This window comes from Marmota marmota, unplaced genomic scaffold (genome assembly GCF_001458135.2).
Source record: "Marmota marmota marmota unplaced genomic scaffold, marMar, whole genome shotgun sequence".
NCBI classification, from domain to species: Eukaryota; Metazoa; Chordata; class Mammalia; order Rodentia; family Sciuridae; genus Marmota; species Marmota marmota.
Genome location: NW_025999871.1, coordinates 455851 through 474198, shown reverse-complemented (window position 1 = coordinate 474198; position 18348 = coordinate 455851). Strand labels below are relative to the sequence as shown.

Sequence of the window (18348 nt, the reverse complement as noted above, 5' to 3'; positions counted from 1 at the left end):
TCCTATCACTTCCCTCTACCCAATCTAAGGTAATGCTTTTTTTCCCCTAGTGACCCCTGCCTTATTGTGAATTACTATCCACATATTAGAGAAAACATTCGACCTTTGGTTTTGTGGGATTGGCTTATTTTGCCTAGCATGATATTCTCCAACTCCAACCATTTACTGTCAAATGACATAATTTTACTCTTCTTTAAAGCTGAGTAATATTCCATTGAGTATATATACCACATTTTCTTTATCCATTCATCTATTGAGGGACACCTAGGTTGGTTCCATAGTCTAGCTATTGAGCTGCTACAAACATTGATGTGGCTGTGTGACTATAATATGCTGATTTTAAGTCCTTTGGGTGTAGACAAAGGAGTGGGATAGCTGGGTCAAATGGTGGTTCCATTATCAATTTTCTGAGGAATCTACATACTGCTTTCAATAGTGGTTGCACAAATTTGCAGTCCCACCAGCAATGTGTGAATGTACTTTTTTTACCACATCCTTGCCAACATTTATTGTTGCCTGTATTCTTGATGATTGCCATTTTCACAGGAGTGAGATGAAATCTTAGTAGTTTTGATGTATTTCTCTAATTGCTAAAGATGTTGACACTTTTTTATTTTATTTGTTGATCAATTGTATTTTTTCTTCTGTGAAGTGTCTGTTCAGTTCCTTAGCCCATTTATTGATTGGGTTAAGGTTGGTTCCATAGCCTAGCTATGTCTTTTTTTTTTTTTCGGTGTGTTTTTGAGTTCTTTATATATTTCCTATGAGATTAATGCTTCATTGGAGGTGCATGTAGTGAAGATTTTCTTCCAATCTGTAGGCTATCTCCTCACTTTATTAATTGTTTCCTTTGCTAAGAAAAAGCTTTTTAATTTGAATCCAGCCCATTTATTAATTCTTGATTTTACTTCTTGCACTTTAGGAGTCTTGTTAAGGAAGTCAGATCCTAGGCCAACATGGTGAAGATTTGGGCCTATTTTTTCTTCTGTTAGGCGCAGGGTCTCTGTTTTAGTGCCTAAGTCTTTGATGTACTTTAAGTTGATTTTTGTGCAGGGTGAGAGATAGAGGTTTAATTTCATTTTGCTACATATGGATTTCCAGTTTTGCCAGGACCATTTGTTGAATAGGTTATTTTTTTCTCTAGTAAATGTTTTTAGCACCTTGGTCTAGTATAATATAACCATATTTATGTGGTTAGTCTCGGTGTCCTCTATTCTGTACCACTGATCCACAAGTCTATTTTGGTGCCAACACCATGATGTTTTTGTTACTATAGCTCTGTAGTATAGTTTAAGTCTGGTATTGTGATGCCTCCTGCTTCACTTTTCTTGCTAAGGTTTGATTTAGCTATTCTGGGTCTCTTATTTTTCCAAATATATTTCATGATTGCTTTTTCCTATTTCTATGAAGAATGTCATTGGGATTTTAATAAGAATTGCATTAAATCTGAATAACACTTTTGGTAGTATGGCCATGTTGACAATATTAATTCTGCCTATCCAGGAGCATGGGAGATCTTTCCATCTTCTGAGGTTTTGTTCAATTTCTTTCTTTAGTGTTCTGTAGTTTTCATTGTAGAGGTCTTTCACCTCTTTTGTTAGATTGATTCCCAGGTTTTTTTGTGTTTTTTTTTGAGGTTATTGTGAATAAAGTAGTTTTCCTGATTTCTCTTTCAGTGGATTCATCGCTGATGTATAGGAATGCATTTGATTTATGGGTGTTGATTTTATATCCTGCTGCTTTGCTGAATTCATTTATTAGTTTTAGAAGTTTTCTGGTGAAATTTTTTGATCTTCTAGATATAGAATCATGTCATCAGCCAATAGTGATAGTTTGAGTTCTTCTTTACCTATGTGTAGCTCTTTAAATTCTTTCTTTTGTCTAATTGCTTGGCTAGAGTTTCAAGGATGATGTTGAATAGAAGTGGTAAAAGAGGACATCCTTGTCTTGTTCCAGTGTTTAGCAGGAAAGCTTTTGATTTTTCTCCTTTTAGAATGATGCTGGCCTTATATAGCTTTTACAATGTTGAGGTATGTTCCCAATATCCCTAGTTTTTCTAGTGTTTTGAACATGAAGGTGTGCTATATTTTGTCAAATGCTTTTTCTGCATCTATTGAGATGATCATATGATTCTTGTTTTTAAGTCTATTTATATGATGTATTATATTTATTGATTTCTGTATGTTGAACCAACCCTGCATCCCTGGGATGAATCCCACTTGATTATGGTGCACTATCTTTTAAATACATTTTTGTATGCAATTTTCCAGAATTTTATTGAGAAGTGTTGCATCTATGTCCATCAGGGATATTGGTCTGAAATTTTCTTTCCTTGATGTGTCTTTGACTGATTTTGGTTTCAGGGTGATATTAGCCTCATAGAGTAAGTTTTCAATTTCATGGAATACTTTGAGTAGTATTGGTGTAATTCTTCTTTGAAAGTCTTGTAGAACTTAGCTGAGAATCCATCTGGTCCTGGGCTTTTCTTGGTTGGTAGGGTTTTGATGGCGTTTTCTATTTCATTACTTGAAATTGATCTATTTAAATCATGTATGACTTCCTCATTCTGTTTGGGTAGGTCATATGTCTTTAGAAATTTGTCCATGTCTTCAATATTTTCTATTTTACTAGAGTATAAATTTTCAAAATAGTTTCTAATCATATTCTATATTTCAGATATGTTTGTTGTGATATTTCCTTCTTTATCTTATATTCAGTAATTTGAGTTTTCTCTCTTTTTATCTTCATTAGCATGGCAAGGGGTTTATCTATTTTGTTTATTTTTTCAAAAACCAACTTTTTGTTTTGTCAATTTTTTCAATTGTTTCTTTTGTTTCAATTTTATCAACTTCAGTTCTGATTTTAATTATTTCCTGTCTTCTGCTTTTGGTGTTGATTTGTTTTTCTCTTTCTAGGGCTTTGAGATGTAGAGGTCTTTATTCTTTTAATGAATGCACTCAATGAAATAAACTTTCCTCTTAGTATTGCCTTCATAGTGTTCCAGGGATTTTGATATGTTGTATCAGTATTCTCATTTATCTCTAAGAATTATTTTATTTCATCCTTGATTTCTTCTATTATCCATTCATCATTCAATTGTGTATTATTTAGTCTCCATTTGTTGCAGTATCTTCTATTTTTTATTTTATCGTTGATTTCTAATTTCATTCCATTGTGGTGTGATAGAATGCAGGGTATTATACCTGTTTTTTATATTTACTAAGAGTTGTTTTGTGGCATAAGATATGGTCTATTTTAGAGAAGGAGCCAAGTGCTGCTGAGAAGAAAGTATATTTGCTCATTGATGGATGAAATATTATATAGATAGAAAGATAGATAGATGTCTGTTAAGTCTAAGTTATTGATTGTATTATTGAGTTCGATTTAGTTTTTGTTTGGAAGATCTATCCAGTAGTGAGAGAGGTGTGTTAAAGTCACCCAATATTATTTTATTGTGGTCTATTTGACTCTTGAAATCGAGAAGGGTTTGTTTGATGTACATAGGTGATCCATTGTTTGGGGGCATAAATATTTATAATTGTTATGTCCTGCTTGTATATACTTCCTTTAAGAGTTATAAAATGTCCCTCTTTGTCTCTTCTGATTAACTTTGGTTTGAAATCCACTTTATCTGAAATAAGAATGAAAACCTCTGCTTGTTTACACAATCCATATGAGTTATAATTTTTTTCCCATCCTTTCACCTTCAGCCTGTGGATATCTTTGCCCATGAAGTAAGTCTCTTGAAGACAGCATATTGTTGGGTCTTGCCTTTTAATCCAATCTGCCAGTCTATGTCTTTTGATTGATGAGTTTAGGCTGTTAACACTCAAGGTAATTATTGAGATATGATTTGTATTCCCTGTCATTTTCATTTATTTCTGTTTTTTATTTGTCTTAGTTTCCCATTAGTTGAATGTCACTTTAGTGTAGATCCTACCTTTGCTGGTTTTCACTTTTTTTTTCACTTCATCCTTATGGAATATCTTGTTGAGATTGCTCTGTAGTGTAGGCTTTCTAGTTGTGAATTCTTTTCATTTTTTGTTTATCATGGAATGTTTTAATTTCATTTTCAAATCTGAAACTTAATTTTGCTGGATATAAAATTCTTGGTTGGCATCCATTTTCTTTCAGAGCTTGAAATATATTATTCCAGGACCTCCTAGCTTTGGGGGTCTAGGATGAGAAATCAGTTGAGATCCAAATTGGTTTCCCCCTATACATAATTTGTTTTTTTTTTTAATCTCATAGTCTTTAAGATTTTATCTTTATTCTCCATGTTAGTCATCCTCATTATAATGTATCTTGGTGTGGGTCTTCTGTAATTTTGTATTTTTGGAGTCCTGTAAACCTCTTGTATTTGATTTTCCATTCCATTCTTTAGGTTTGGGAAATTTTCTGCTATTATATTATTGAAAAGATTTTGCATTCCTTTGGTCTGTATCTCTGCTCATTCATCTATTCTGATAACTCTAAAATTTGGTCTTTTCATGTTATCCCATAATTCATGTTCTGCTCATGATTTCTTATCATCTTCTCCACATGTTCAACTCTACTTTCAAGGTTATATATTTCATCTTCATTGTCTGGAGTTCTGTCTTCCAAGTGGTCTAATCTGTTGGTAATGCTTTCTATTTAATTTATAATTTGGTTTTACTGATTCCTTCATTTCGAGGATTTCTGCTTATTTTTCCCCACAGTCTTTAACTCTTTATTGAAGTGGTCTTTCACTTCCTGTATTTTTTCTTTGATTTCACTCCTTATACTGTCCTTTACTTCCATATCAGTTTAACCAAATACAATCTAAACTCCTTCTTGGACATTGCTTCTACTGTGTTATCAGTGGGTTCTGTTGTTGAAGCATCTTGGTTTGTTTTTTCATGTTGTTAGTGTGTTTTCCCATCTAAAAGTATGGATCTAAGGCAGGATAAATTCTACCCTGTAGACCTATATGGTCCCTGAAGGTTTCCAGTGCTTTGCCTTTACTGGTAAGACCAATATCAACAGCACCCAATGAACACAATATATAGCCTTAAACCTAATAGCTCCCACTAAGGCACCTACTGCTTTCTTGCTCTGAACCAAAATGATGAGTTCAATAACTATCTATCGTATAAACAGGTTTGATTTAGCTATTCTGGGTCTCTTATTTTTCCAAATATATTTCATGATAGTCATACATGATTTAAATAGATCAATTTCAAGTAATTTTGTTAAAACGATTTACAATTTCAAATGGTGGATGAAAGAACAGAGGTAGTGTAATATGCAATATTCATAGAAGCTAGAAGTAAAAATTCACAGGAAGAGTGGAAGAGTAGCTGACAGAGATTAGCTGTTGGTTGGAGAAAAGTTGGAAAGAAAATAGACAAGAGAGAGGAAGAATAAGAACAAAGAGAAAAATTTAAAGACATAAGAATACAATATGCAATACAAAAATGCAAAACACCAATCATATATATCATTGTCCTCCATACAATGGTGCACAAAAAAATCCTGCTCCAAATATGGTAGAGAGATTAGTGAATCAAAAAATAAAATAAGTCTTGCTGGGAAGTCAAACTGTCTCTGTCAATGTTCAACAGTTTCTCAGCCCTGTCTCTGACATCTTTTGAGATCACCAAACCCAGATCAGCCCTCAAAAACCCAGTTACCATCCCACTGATCTGGACTTCAGATACCTCAGCCAAGCTGCAGTCCCAAGATCTCAATGCTGCTCCTACTTACAAAGAGACCACCAGGGATACACTCATGTGAAGGAGTAACCCTGAGATGTAGCAGCAAGACAATGGCAACCAGCACTCTCAGCAGGAAGATCCCAGCCTCCTCCAAACCTGCAGGCACCTCCACACTGAACCTGCGGGTCCCAGATGGAGTCCCCAGACAAAGGCTTTTGTGGTGGTAAACCTGCTGGCACCCAGGCCCCCAGCCCTGGCTGGTTTCCCATAATGGGTGCAGCCTCGTGCAGCCAAACCTGGAGTCTCCCCTGAAGCAGTCCTCTAGGCTGTGGTAGCAGCAGTAGTGGCAATGGTTGTTGGCAGCAGGCAGCGAGTCAGCAGTAGTGTTGGCTGCAGCAGCAGCTACAACTGCAGCTGTGGGGACACTGTCTCCAGGTGATCTCTGGGGCTTAGTAGCAGTGTTGGCTTCAGTTGCATCCAGAGCAGCAGTTTCTTCTGTGGCAGTAGCACCCAGAAAGAAGACCTCCAGGTGAGCTCAGGCTGGCAACAGCAGAATCAGAGGCAGCAGCGATGGCAGTAGTGGTGCAGACAGCAGTTCTACAATCGGTTTTAAAAGTTATTAAAATACAGGGTGAATATTCCTTACCTGAAAATGCCTGGGACCAGAAGTGTTTCAAATTTTGAATTTTGGAATAAATATTTATCTATATCTATCTTGGGAATGGGACTTAAGTCTAAACATGAAATCCATTTATATTTCATATGCATCTTATACACATAGCCTGAAGGTAATTTTATATAATTTTTTGAGTGTACCCATGTTTAGATTGCAGCCTGTCACATGAGGTCAGGTGTAGAATTTTCCAGTTGCAGCATCACTGTTGGCACTCAAAAATTTTTAGATTTTGGAACCTTTTTCAGATTTTTGGATTAGCAGTTACTTGAAGGGTATTTAATATATACATCTCTCTCTTTTATTTATTGATTTTTTTTACAAAAATTTGTGTTTGTTTTAATTAGTTATACATGACAATGGAATGCACTTTGATACATCACATATAATGGAGTATAATTTCTCATTCTTCTGGTTGTACATGATATAGAATCACACCAGTTGTATAGTTATATATGTACATAGGGTAATAATGTCTGATTCATTCTAATATCCTTCCTACCTCTATACCCCCTCCCCTCCTTTCAGCCCCCTCAACCTAATCTAAATTAACTCTATTCTTTCCTAGCACCCCCCCCCCACTGTGAATTAGCATCTGCATATCAGAGAAAACATTTGGCTTTTGGTTTTTGGGGATTGACTTATTTTACTTAGCATAATATTCTCCAGCTTCATTCATTTACTGGCAAATGCCATAATTTCATTCTTCTTTAAGGCATATATATATATATATATATATATATATATATATATATATATAAAATTTTTTTATCCATTCATCTGTTGAAGGGCATTTAGGTTGGTTCTGTAGTTTAGCTATTGTGAAATGAGCTGCTTTAAACATTGATGTAGCTGCATCACTGTGATATGCTGATTTTAAGTCCTTTGGGTATAAACGGTGAAGTGGGATAGCTGGGTCAAATGGTGGTTCCAGTCCATGTTTTCTAAGGAATATCTATACTGCTTTCCACAATGGTTGCACCAATTTGCATTCCCACCAGCAATGTATGATTGTACCTTTTTCATTTTATTTGTTTTTAATAAAACTCTTATCAGCCCAGAGTCTGTATTATGAAGACAAGCCTTGAATCTTATCATTATATTAGATTTTAATATATCACAGGGGTCTAAAAGATTTGGGGGGACAAATTAAGTAAATCCAAAGTCATTGTGGACTGTGTTGTCAATCTGACTTTGATGAAGAAGCTCTGAAAGCATTTGCTGGACCTGGGTGGGGCTAAGGAGTAGTCAAGAAGCAACACCCAAGCATTAGTGGTTAGTGTTATATATGCTTGCCTGGCACCCATTCCTCCTTCTGGGAAAAGCGCTGTATGAGTCAGCTTTATGTTAGTACAATGAAATAGCTTAGACAGTTATCTTATAAAGAGAAAAGGTTTATCTAGTTCACAGTCTTGGAGAGTCAAAGCAACCTCTTTTGCTTGGCTTCTGCTGAAGACAGTGGATGGCAAGATGCCCTGGAACAGGAGCAAGGAGATTGGCACCCTATAATCCTTCAGTGGGTATTCTCTTAATGACTGAAGGGCCTCCAACCTCTTAAAGGTTTCATCACTTCTTAACATCACCACACTGGAGACCAAGTTTCCCACATATGAATCTTTATGGGACAAATCATATGCAAATTATAGCAGGTTCCCTGATATTCCTACACAGAAGGAGCCCCCTCCACACTCAGCCTATGAAGTCTGATGGGGCTGATACACTCTCCAGACTTCAGAGGTGAGCATGAAACCCAGGCCTGACCAATCACAGCAGTGAAACCTCTTGGTCTCAGTGACTGCCTATGGAAGGCCGCATGGCCTGCCTCCAGATGCAATAGGATGTGACTACCAAACCAGTTAATTCTTCTCTGGTGCCAGCTCTCAACAAAGGAATGTGAGCAAAGACGATGAATGCTACTTTCAAGCTTGTCCCTTAAAAATCTCTACTAATTATGATATTTTCTCTTTTCCTTTTCATAATATCCTGAAGGCCTCACCTTGAAGATGGTAGGATCACAAAATGACAGGAGCCTGGACATCTTAGTGATTACTTGAAGCAAACTTCCATCCCCCAAACACGCTGGACAATGATGTCAGCGGTTATTATTTCCAGTCACTGATGTTTTTATAATGTTATTATGTCCAGTCACTGACGTTTCAGGATTTATGTGTTACCATGGCAAAGTCTAGCCTACTCTGACAAATATATGACCCAAACCTAAGTCAGACTAATTAGCATCAACCCTAAGAAATTTGGATCTCAGTTTTTTGTTTTTTGTTTTTTTAACCCTGGAGTTGCTAAGCTGATAAGATGTAACCTGAAGTGCTAAGGACCATCAATCATTGTACAAGTATTTATTGAATCCTTACTATGTTCCTGACACTGGCCTAGGCTCATAGGTAAAGGCTGCAAAGTGAGGGAGAGCCAATCTGAGAATGAGGCTAACATAGAGGGAAGTCAAACTGAGAAGCAGAGCATTGGTCTAGACCCTTGGATCAGACCACATCTGAAACCACCTGCACTTTTTTTTGTTAACCATTTTGAATGAGTTTCTGACATGTATATGTAACAAGACATAAGTAATTCAAGGATAAGCCTGAAATAAAATTGAAGTTATATGTTGTGTTGTCATCCAGAAGGGATGATTATATGTAGGTTCAGATATCAGTTCAGACAGAGCTTGCCAGAACAGAGAAAGTGGTGTCCAGGACTGGGCATGCCCTGGGTCATTGGGACACAGCCCTAAAGTGTGCCTTAATCAAGGAAAGGGGAGGAAAGAACAGCCCTGGCATTGAACCTAGCACTGAGGTTTTCTCTGATGTGTATCTTTGTCTGTGGCCATACATATCAACCCTATGTTTGGACAGTTCAGATCAGCTCCACAAAGCTGTGACCTTGCTCCCGACTCCCGGCTCTATGGGCTTGACAAAGTCTAGACAAATCATTGGAAGAGACATGAGTGAAAATCAATTCAACTGCATTCAGCACGTGTTTGTAGGATTCCTACTGTGTTCTATTTTCAATGCTGATTTGAAAAAATTGTCTTGAACACTTTCTACATGTCTCTCCTTCCTTCTTTTCTCACCTTCCTTCCTTTCTTTAAGTTTTTTTTAAAATATTTTTTTAGTTGTAGATGGACACAATATCTTTATTTATTTGTATGTGGTGCTGAGGATTGAACCCAGTTTCTCACATGTGCAAGGCAAGTGATCTCCCACAGAGCTTCAGCCCCAGCCCTCTTTAAGTTTTTAACATTAACTAAACATAACTTCAGCAAGGTCCTGCCCTGAGCAGTGATCACTGAAAAGTGAATGGGACATAGGGGCATTGAACTCACAGAAATTATATTATCATTATGCTGTTACAACATATTTTTAACTTTCTACCTTCTGAGCACATGATCAGATCACATTCCCTGGCCTCCTTGTTGGGTGGGGTTGGATGACTAAGGGGTCAGACAAATGAATTTCGGAGCACTTAATTGCTTATGCAGGATCTGCCAAAGCTCTTTTCTTCTGCTGTCACGCTTGTTGAAATGATGTATTGAAATGGTGACCACTTCTTTAGCCTGGTTTCTAGAGATAGAAACCATGGAGCAGAAGAAGTCACAGATAACCTATTAGAAACATGTGACACGAAGATGAAATAAACCTTTGTTTTTAGAATCCACTAGGGTTCTTTGTTATCAGAGTATAGTTTCACTTATCCTGATTAATGCACAGATTTCGACCAAAGGATTTGACAGTAAGTTGAATAATATTCACAACAGAGATACTGCCAGAGGGTTGCTCCAAGAATGCTGAAAGAGCATGTTGCTCCTCCCTGGTTGGAGGCCTTGTCTCCTCCTCGGGCTACCCACCAGCTTGCCTATCTCTGATCTCCCACACCAGACTGAAACAGAGTTTTTATTCAGTGTTCTGGGAATGACTTTTGGACTGAGGTAGCCTGACAGGATGACCTGCCAACTGCCTTGCCTCTTGGAAGCTTTACTAGTTTCCTATTGCTGCTGTCACAAAGTGCCAGCAAAGCAACAAGTTAAAACAACAGAAATGTATTGTCTCATAGTTTGGAGACCAGAAGTTCAAAATCAAGGTATCAGCAGGGCTGTTTCCTTCCAAGGTTCTAGAAAATCCATTCTTTGCCTCTTTTAACTTTTGGCAGCTTCTTTGGCTTACAGCCACATCACTTTAATATCTACCTAGCCTTCAGATCATCTTTTTCTCTGTGTGTTTCTTCTCTTGTACATCACTTATGATGATATAAGGGACATACAGGATTGTGATAAACATGATGAATTTATTTCTTTTGGATAAATACTGAGGAGTGATATAGTGGGATCTATACCACTATTTTCAGCTTTTTGAGAAACCTCCATATTGATTTAGGGCTCACCCAGACAATCCAAAATGACCTCCTCCTCTTCTTATGATCCTCAATTTAATTACATATCTAAAGACCTTTTTTTAATGCTCACCATCACTAGCAGTCAGAGAAATGCAAATCAAAACCACCCTAAGATACCATCTCACTCCAGTAAGATTGGCAGCCATTATGAAGTCAAACAACAACAAGTGCTGGCGAGGATGTGGGGAAAAGGGTACACTTGTACATTGCTGGTGGGACTGCAAATTGGTGCGGCCAATTTGGAAAGCAGTATGGAGATTTCTTGGAAATCTGGGAATGGAACCACCATTTGACCCAGCTATTCCCCTTCTTGGACTATTCCCCAAAGTCCTTAAAAGAGCGTACTATAGGGATACAGCTACATTGATGTTCATAGCAGCACAATTCACAATAGCTAGACTGTGGAATCAACCTAGATGCCCTTCAATAGTTGAATGGATAAAAAAGATGGGATTTATACACAATGGAGATATTACTCAGCACTAAAAAATGACAAAATCCTACTCGNTACAAGAGGAAGTGAGGGGAAAGGGAAAAAAAATAACAAGGGGGCGAAATGAATTACAGTAGATGGGGTAGAGAGAGAGAAGAGGGGAGGGGAGGGGGGATAGTAGAGGATAGGAAAGGCAGCAGAACACAACAGACACTAGTATGGCAATATGTAAATCAGTGGATGTGTAACCAATGTGATTCTGCAACCTGTATACGGGGTAAAAATGGGAGTTCATAACCCACTTGAATCAAAATGTGAAATATGATATATCAAGAACTATGTAATGTTTTGAACAACCAACAATAAAAATTTAAAAAATTAAAATTAAAATTAAAAATTTTTTAAAAAGACTTTTTTTTTAAACAAATAATGCAACATTCACAAGATCCAGGGACTAGGACATTGGAGGCTACCATGCAGTCATTATGTATTGCTAGGGCATGAAATGGGAATATGGGACTCCTCGTCAGAGTTCATGACAATCACTTCTTTGTTTAGATTTTGTGTATTTATTTTAGTGGACTATTTTGGTGATATAAAATTGACAATGAAAAGTAAAATAAAATTACCAGAGCCTACCCCAATGTGTTTTTGTTAGAGACTAATTGATCTGGAGGAAGAGTAATACCCAACTCCAGCTCCCTCCAATCTTTTTTGTAGGGTAAGGGAAATATTCAATGCTAGCCTACTTAGCTATTCTGGCTCATCCAAGGGGATACAGGCTGCTGAGAAGCATATGTGAAGTTCACAGTCCAGAAGCCACTAAAAGACAGACTTAATCATAAGACTGTAGACTGGTTCCCATCCCCCACACCTTAGTGCCACTCCTTTTACACAGTACATCATGTCTGCCTGTCAACAGAAATAAATAGAGAAATATTCTATATTCATAGCTATCAGGGAAAAGTATATCAAAACTACTTTGAGATTCCATCTCACTCCAGTCAAAGTGACAGTCATCAAGAATATAAATAACATCAAATGCTGGCCAAGGATGCAGGGGAAAAAAGACTCTTATACTTGGTTGGTGAGAATTTAAATTAGTACAGCCACTATGGGTGTCAATATGGAGGTTTCTCAAAAAACTAAAAACAGATCTACCATATGATCCAGCTATACCACTTCTCTGTATTTATCCAAAAGAATTAAAGTCTGCATTCTTTAGATATACATGCACACCTATGTTTATTGCAGCACAATTCATAATAGCAAAGTTATGGAACAAGCATAGGTGTCATCAACAGATGATTGGATAAAGAAGATGTGGTATGTATACACAATGGAGTTTTATTCAGCTATAAAGAATGAAATCAGGTCATTTGCAGAAAAAAATGGATGGATCTGGATAGCATCATGTTAAGAAAAACAAATCAGACTCAGAAAAGACAAGTATTGTATGTTTTCTCTCATGTGCGGAAGCTAGAGGGAAAAAAAGAAAAAAAGATATCATGAAAGTGGAAGGTAGAAGAAGAGGGTAAGTGGAAGAGAGAAGAGAAGAGTAAAGGGAGGTAGTATAGAGTGAAAGTGACCAAATTATGTTCTAGGTAATGTGAATATGCCACAGTGAAAATCACCACTCTGTACAATTAACATATACCAATAAAAATTCTGCTTGTAGATAGGAAGATGTAATATTGTTGAGATGTCAGTTGTCCATTCAGACTATTATCAAATGAACTGGATAAATTCATAGACAAAATAATTTATTGCTCACAGTTTTGGTGGTGGGGAAGTCCAGGATGAAGGATCAGCAGATCTCTTGTCTGGTGAGAATCTGTTCCTCAGAGCCAGCACTTTCTAGCTGTGTCCTCACATGGCAGAAGAGGCAAATGCACTTTATAAAAGAGCTCTGGCAGGAAGAAAGCTTGTAGACTTTGCAAGCACATCTGTGGGTTTTTTTTTGGTAGTGTTATTATACTTTAAAAAAAAGGATGATTTAACTATTTGTTTTTATAAGAAGTTGGTAGTAAGTATGCTTTACAGTTCTGTGGGAAGACTTTCTTGTTGTTCAAGATTGTGTCGGCTACTTGGTTTCATATGAATTTTAGGATTTCTTTTACTTCTGTGAAAAATATCATTGGAATATTTTCCACATTTTTTATTGGAGCATTATAGTTGTACATAATGGTGGAATTTGTTGTTACATGTTTGTATGTGCACAAAGTACAACAATATAATTTGGCCAATATCACTCCCCAGAACTTGGCCTCTCCATCCTTGCCTCTCACCTCCTACCTCCCACCTTTTGGTCCCTTTCTTAGATTGAGGACTTATTTTTTCCACTTAAGTATGTATTAATTTTAAAATATTTGTATCTTATTTGTAAGAATTTATTTGTAAGTTTATGTTTTATGAAAAAATATGTTAGCAACATACTTAAAGTTTTGGTTTTAGTGTATATATTTTATTTAAAAAGAAAATAATTATCAGTTGGAGATAATACTTTTAGATATGTTCCAAAATACTTATAAAACATTCTACTGCTGAGAAATCACTTCCAGAAAGGTGGCTATCTAACAGTGAATTATTCATTTTTAATCATAAATCATGTTTTGTAAATCTGTGAATTTATTTTAATTATGGCCTTTAATTGAAAATATCAGATATATTTTTGGAAAAATATTAATTTGAGTACACTAAAGGAATCTAATTTAGTCAGCTATTAAAAGCAATGTTTTGGGCTGGGGATGTGGTTCAAGCGGTAAGCTTGCCTGGCATGCGTGGGGCGCTGGGTTTGATCTTCAGCACCACATAAAAATAAAATAAAGATGTTGTGTCCACCGAAAACTAAAAAACAATATTAAAAATTCTCTCTCTCTCTTTAAAAAAATAATATTTTATTTTAAGTATGTTGCTAACATATTTTTTCATAAAACATAAACTAAAATAATTTTGTTGTGAATCAGTGCCACTGTTACATTTTGCCCATAAAGTTCAATAAATCATCTTTGCTATGAAAACACACACACACACACACACACACAAGCAGCCAAATAAAAAACTCTAGCTTTTATTTTAACTGACAGATATTAATTATATAGCATAGTGGGTTTCACTGTAGTATACTCATACATGCATATAACATAACTTGATCAATCCCACTCCTCATGACATCCTCTTACTTCCTCATCCCCTTCCTCTACACCAATCACCTTCCTTCAACATTCATGATGTCCCTCTTTTTTTCTTCCTCTAGCTCCATATGAGAAAAAAAAAACCCAAAACAACAACACTTGTCTTTCTGAGTCTGATATATTTCACTTAACATGATGCTCCTCAGATCCATTCATTTTCTGCAAATGGCATAATTTCATTCTTTTTAATGACTAAATAAAACTCCATTGTGGATATATACCACATTTTCTGTATCCACTCATCTGTTGATGACACCTGGGCTGGTTCCATAACTTTGCCATTGTGAATTGCGTTGCACCAAACATAATTGTGCTGCCTATATCTCTAAAGTATGCTGAATTTAATTCTTTTGGATAAATACAAAGAATGGCATAACTGGATCACATGGTAGTTCTACCTTTCGTTTTTTAAGGACCCTCCATACTAATCTATCCTCTTTTATGAAGGAACTAATGCCATTTAGGAGAATAGAGCCCTCCTGACCAGTCACCTCCTAAACTCTCTACCTCTTAAGACTTGCATATGGGATTAAGTATCAATATATAAATTCAGGGAAGAGGGATGCAAACATTAAAACCTTAGTATCATTTTTTTCCCCAACTTGAGCTACATATAATGCCCTTTGGGAAAATTATTTTTGACCTTCAAAAAAATTCTAAAATTTATGTAGAAAACCAAAAAATCCAGAACTGTCAACATAATGTTGAAAAAGAACAAAGCTAGAGACTGACATTCATGGCTGGAGGCAATACCAAAAGGTTCAGCCACTTTGGAAGACAGTTTGGCAATTTCTTATAAAATTAATCATATTCTTACCATACAATCCAGCAGGTGCACTTCCTGGTATTTATCCTAATGGATTGAAATTTATGTCTACAAAAAAAGATATTGGTAGCATATTTTTCATAACTGTCAAAATCTGAAATCTAGTAAGTCCTGATATTTCTTATTATATATCCTTACTACATAGCCATAGTAATCAAGACAGTGGTGAAAGAACAGACCAAAAATCAATGGAACAGTATGGAGAACCTAAAAATAGACCCACATAAGTACTGTCAACTGATCCTTGACAAGCAAGCAAAAGTAACACTGTGGAGCAAAGATAATCTCCAACAAATGGTGATGAACATCCACATAGGAGAAAGGGAATAACATAGTTAAAATAGACATAGTTAAAATTAACTCAAACTGGATCATAGACTTAAATCACATGCAAAACTATAAAATTCCTTGAAGATAACATAGGAGAAAATTTGAATAATCTAAGTAATGCAATGACCTTTTAGACACAACACAAAAGGTGTGATCCATAAAAGAAAGAACTGATGAGCTGGACTTCATTAAAATTAAAACTCTATTACACAAAAAAATATTATCAATAGAATGAGAAGATAATCCATGCACTGGCAGACCTGAATAAATACTCACCAACAAAGATACACTTGTGGCAAGTAAGCATATGGAAAAGTACTTAACAATATACATCACAAGAAAATTGCAAACTAAAACAATGATGAGATGACACTACAAATCTATTAAAATGGCCAGAATTCAGAACACTGACAATACCAAATGCTGATGAGGGTGTGGAGCAACAGGAACTCTCATTCATGACTGGAGGGAATACAGAAAGGTTCAGCCACTTTGGAAGAATGTTCAGCAAATTCTTATAAAAATTAATCATATTTTTTCCATACAATCTAGCAGGTGCACTTCCTGGTATTTATCTAAATGAAATGAAATTTATGTCTCCAAAAAATATTGGTAGCAATTTTTTCGTAATTGGCAAAACCTGAAAGCAACCAAGATATCCTTCAGTAAGTAAATGGATGAATGAACTGAAGTACATCCAGATAATGAAATATTATTTAGTGCTAAAAAAGTTGTATGTTGGGGGGCGGGCTCTGAAGACATGAAAAGATGGAGGAAACTTAAGTTCATAGAAACAAAGAAGCCAATCTTAAAGACTACATTTTGTATGACTAATTATATGAAATCCTGGCAAAGAAAAAACTATGAAGACAGTAAAACAATCAGTAGTGGCAAGGGATCAGGGGGGTGGCAGGATGAATAGGCAAGGCAAAGAGGACTACAGGGCTATGAGATTATTCTGTGTAATATTATAATGGTGGATACAGGTAATTATACCTTTTTCTTTGTACCAGGGATTGAACCCAAGGGCACTTGACCACTGAGCCACATCTCCAGGTCTTTTTTTTTATTTTTTTAAATTTTGAAACAGGGTCTTTTTTTTTTATTGTTGGTTGTTCAAAACATTACATACTTCTTGATATATCATATTTCACATTTTGATTCAAGTGGGTTATGAACTCCCATTTTTACCCCATATACAGATTGCAGAATCACATCAGTTACACATCCATTGATTTACATATTGCCATACTAGTGTCTGTTGTGTTCTGCTGCCTTTCCTATCCTCTACTATCCCCCCTCCCCTCCCCTCCCCTCTTCTCTCTCTACCCCCTCTACTGTCATTCATTTCTCCCCCTTGTATTATTTTTCCCTTTCCCCTCACTTCCTCTTGTATGTAATTTTGTATAACCCTGAGGGTCTCCTTCCATTTCCATGCAATTTCCCTTCTCTCTCCCTTTCCCTCCCACCTCTCATCCCTGAAACAGGGTCTTGATAGGTGCTAACAGCCTTGCTAAATTGCTGAGACTGGCTTTGAATCTGCTATTTTCCTGCCTCAGCCTCCCAAACTGCTGGGATTACAGGTGTGGGCAACCACGCCCAGCTATACATTTTTGTTTTTTAGTAGTAGATGGACACAATACCTTTATTTTACTTATTTATTTTTATGTGAAACTGAGGATTGAGCCTAGTGCCTCACATGTGCTAGGCAAGTGCTCTCTGTGGGGACAGTTGCATGGAGAACTACATACATGGCATACGTTCAAGGTGTCTGAGTGGAAGCCCACTCCCCTTGTTCTAGGTGTGTGAGCGGCAGGCCGCTTACCCCATAGGCACAGCTCTGGGCACGAGGCCATGTGTTGTAGTCCCTGTGCTTGCTCCACAGCCCACTCCTCAACTGGTTGCTGCAAGGACAGTTAGCAGAAATTGCATTGGTGGCTGCCTGTAATCTACTTAGCTACTGCCTGAGTATATATACATGGTCACTGCACAATAAAATCAGACCTGCTTCCTGCTTGGTCTCAGGATGTCTTAATTAGCAACTCCGCAGCCACACTCTCCTCTACCCTGCTCCATGGACCTTCTAGCTGGACAAGAGAGCGCCCACGCAGCTCTCTACCACTGAGCCCTAGCCCCAGCCCTGGCTATACATTTATTAAAACCCATAAAATGTTCAACATCAAGAGTGAAACCTAGTGTAAATTATGGACTTTGAGTCCATGTCAATTCATTGATTAGAACAAATATACCACTGGGTGCACAATATTGATAGTGAGAGGCTGTCATGGGGCTGGGAGAGTGGTGCAGGGAGTATATGAGAACTGTCTGTATTTTTCACTCAATTTTGCAGTGAACCTAAAACTGCTCTTTAAAAGGTGTATCAGAGAGGCAGCTGCTGAGCTGCAGGCCTCCAGGATCCCAGGAGGGTGCTGAGTGATGGAGGTAACGAGATGGAGAATCTTGTTCAGCTTCAACAGCCACCCCTGGGACCCAGACATCCAAGGCGAAGAGAATATTTGACTAGTAGGCTCCATGAAGAGGGGAAAAGTGATGAGCTGGAGAACTTTGACACTGGTGAGGAAGGCCTATTTAAAAGAAATAACCTTCTTCAAGCTGGAAACATTGCCCAAGGAAGAGCTAAAGTGCTATTACAGAAAGCTAAATCAAGGTGTACAGAATTGGAAAATGAAATTGAGAAACTCAAAACCTGTTCATAGAGGAACCGATGATATCATTTAGATCTGCTGAACAGTTGGCCTTTGGTGATGACCCTCTTATGTCCCATCTTCTATACCACTTTCCCCACAGCA

General features: G+C 36.9%; 1 long non-coding RNA gene across 1 annotated transcript in view; it reads left to right on the top strand.

The window, feature by feature from the left end:
• The first annotated feature begins 762 nt into the window (after positions 1-762).
• LOC125610981 overlaps positions 763-18348 on the top strand; it is a 29976-nt gene continuing 12390 nt past the window's right edge. The window contains exon 1 of the long non-coding RNA XR_007341099.1: positions 763-816. This is a non-coding gene — a long non-coding RNA (uncharacterized LOC125610981). The remainder of the gene's footprint in view (positions 817-18348) is intronic.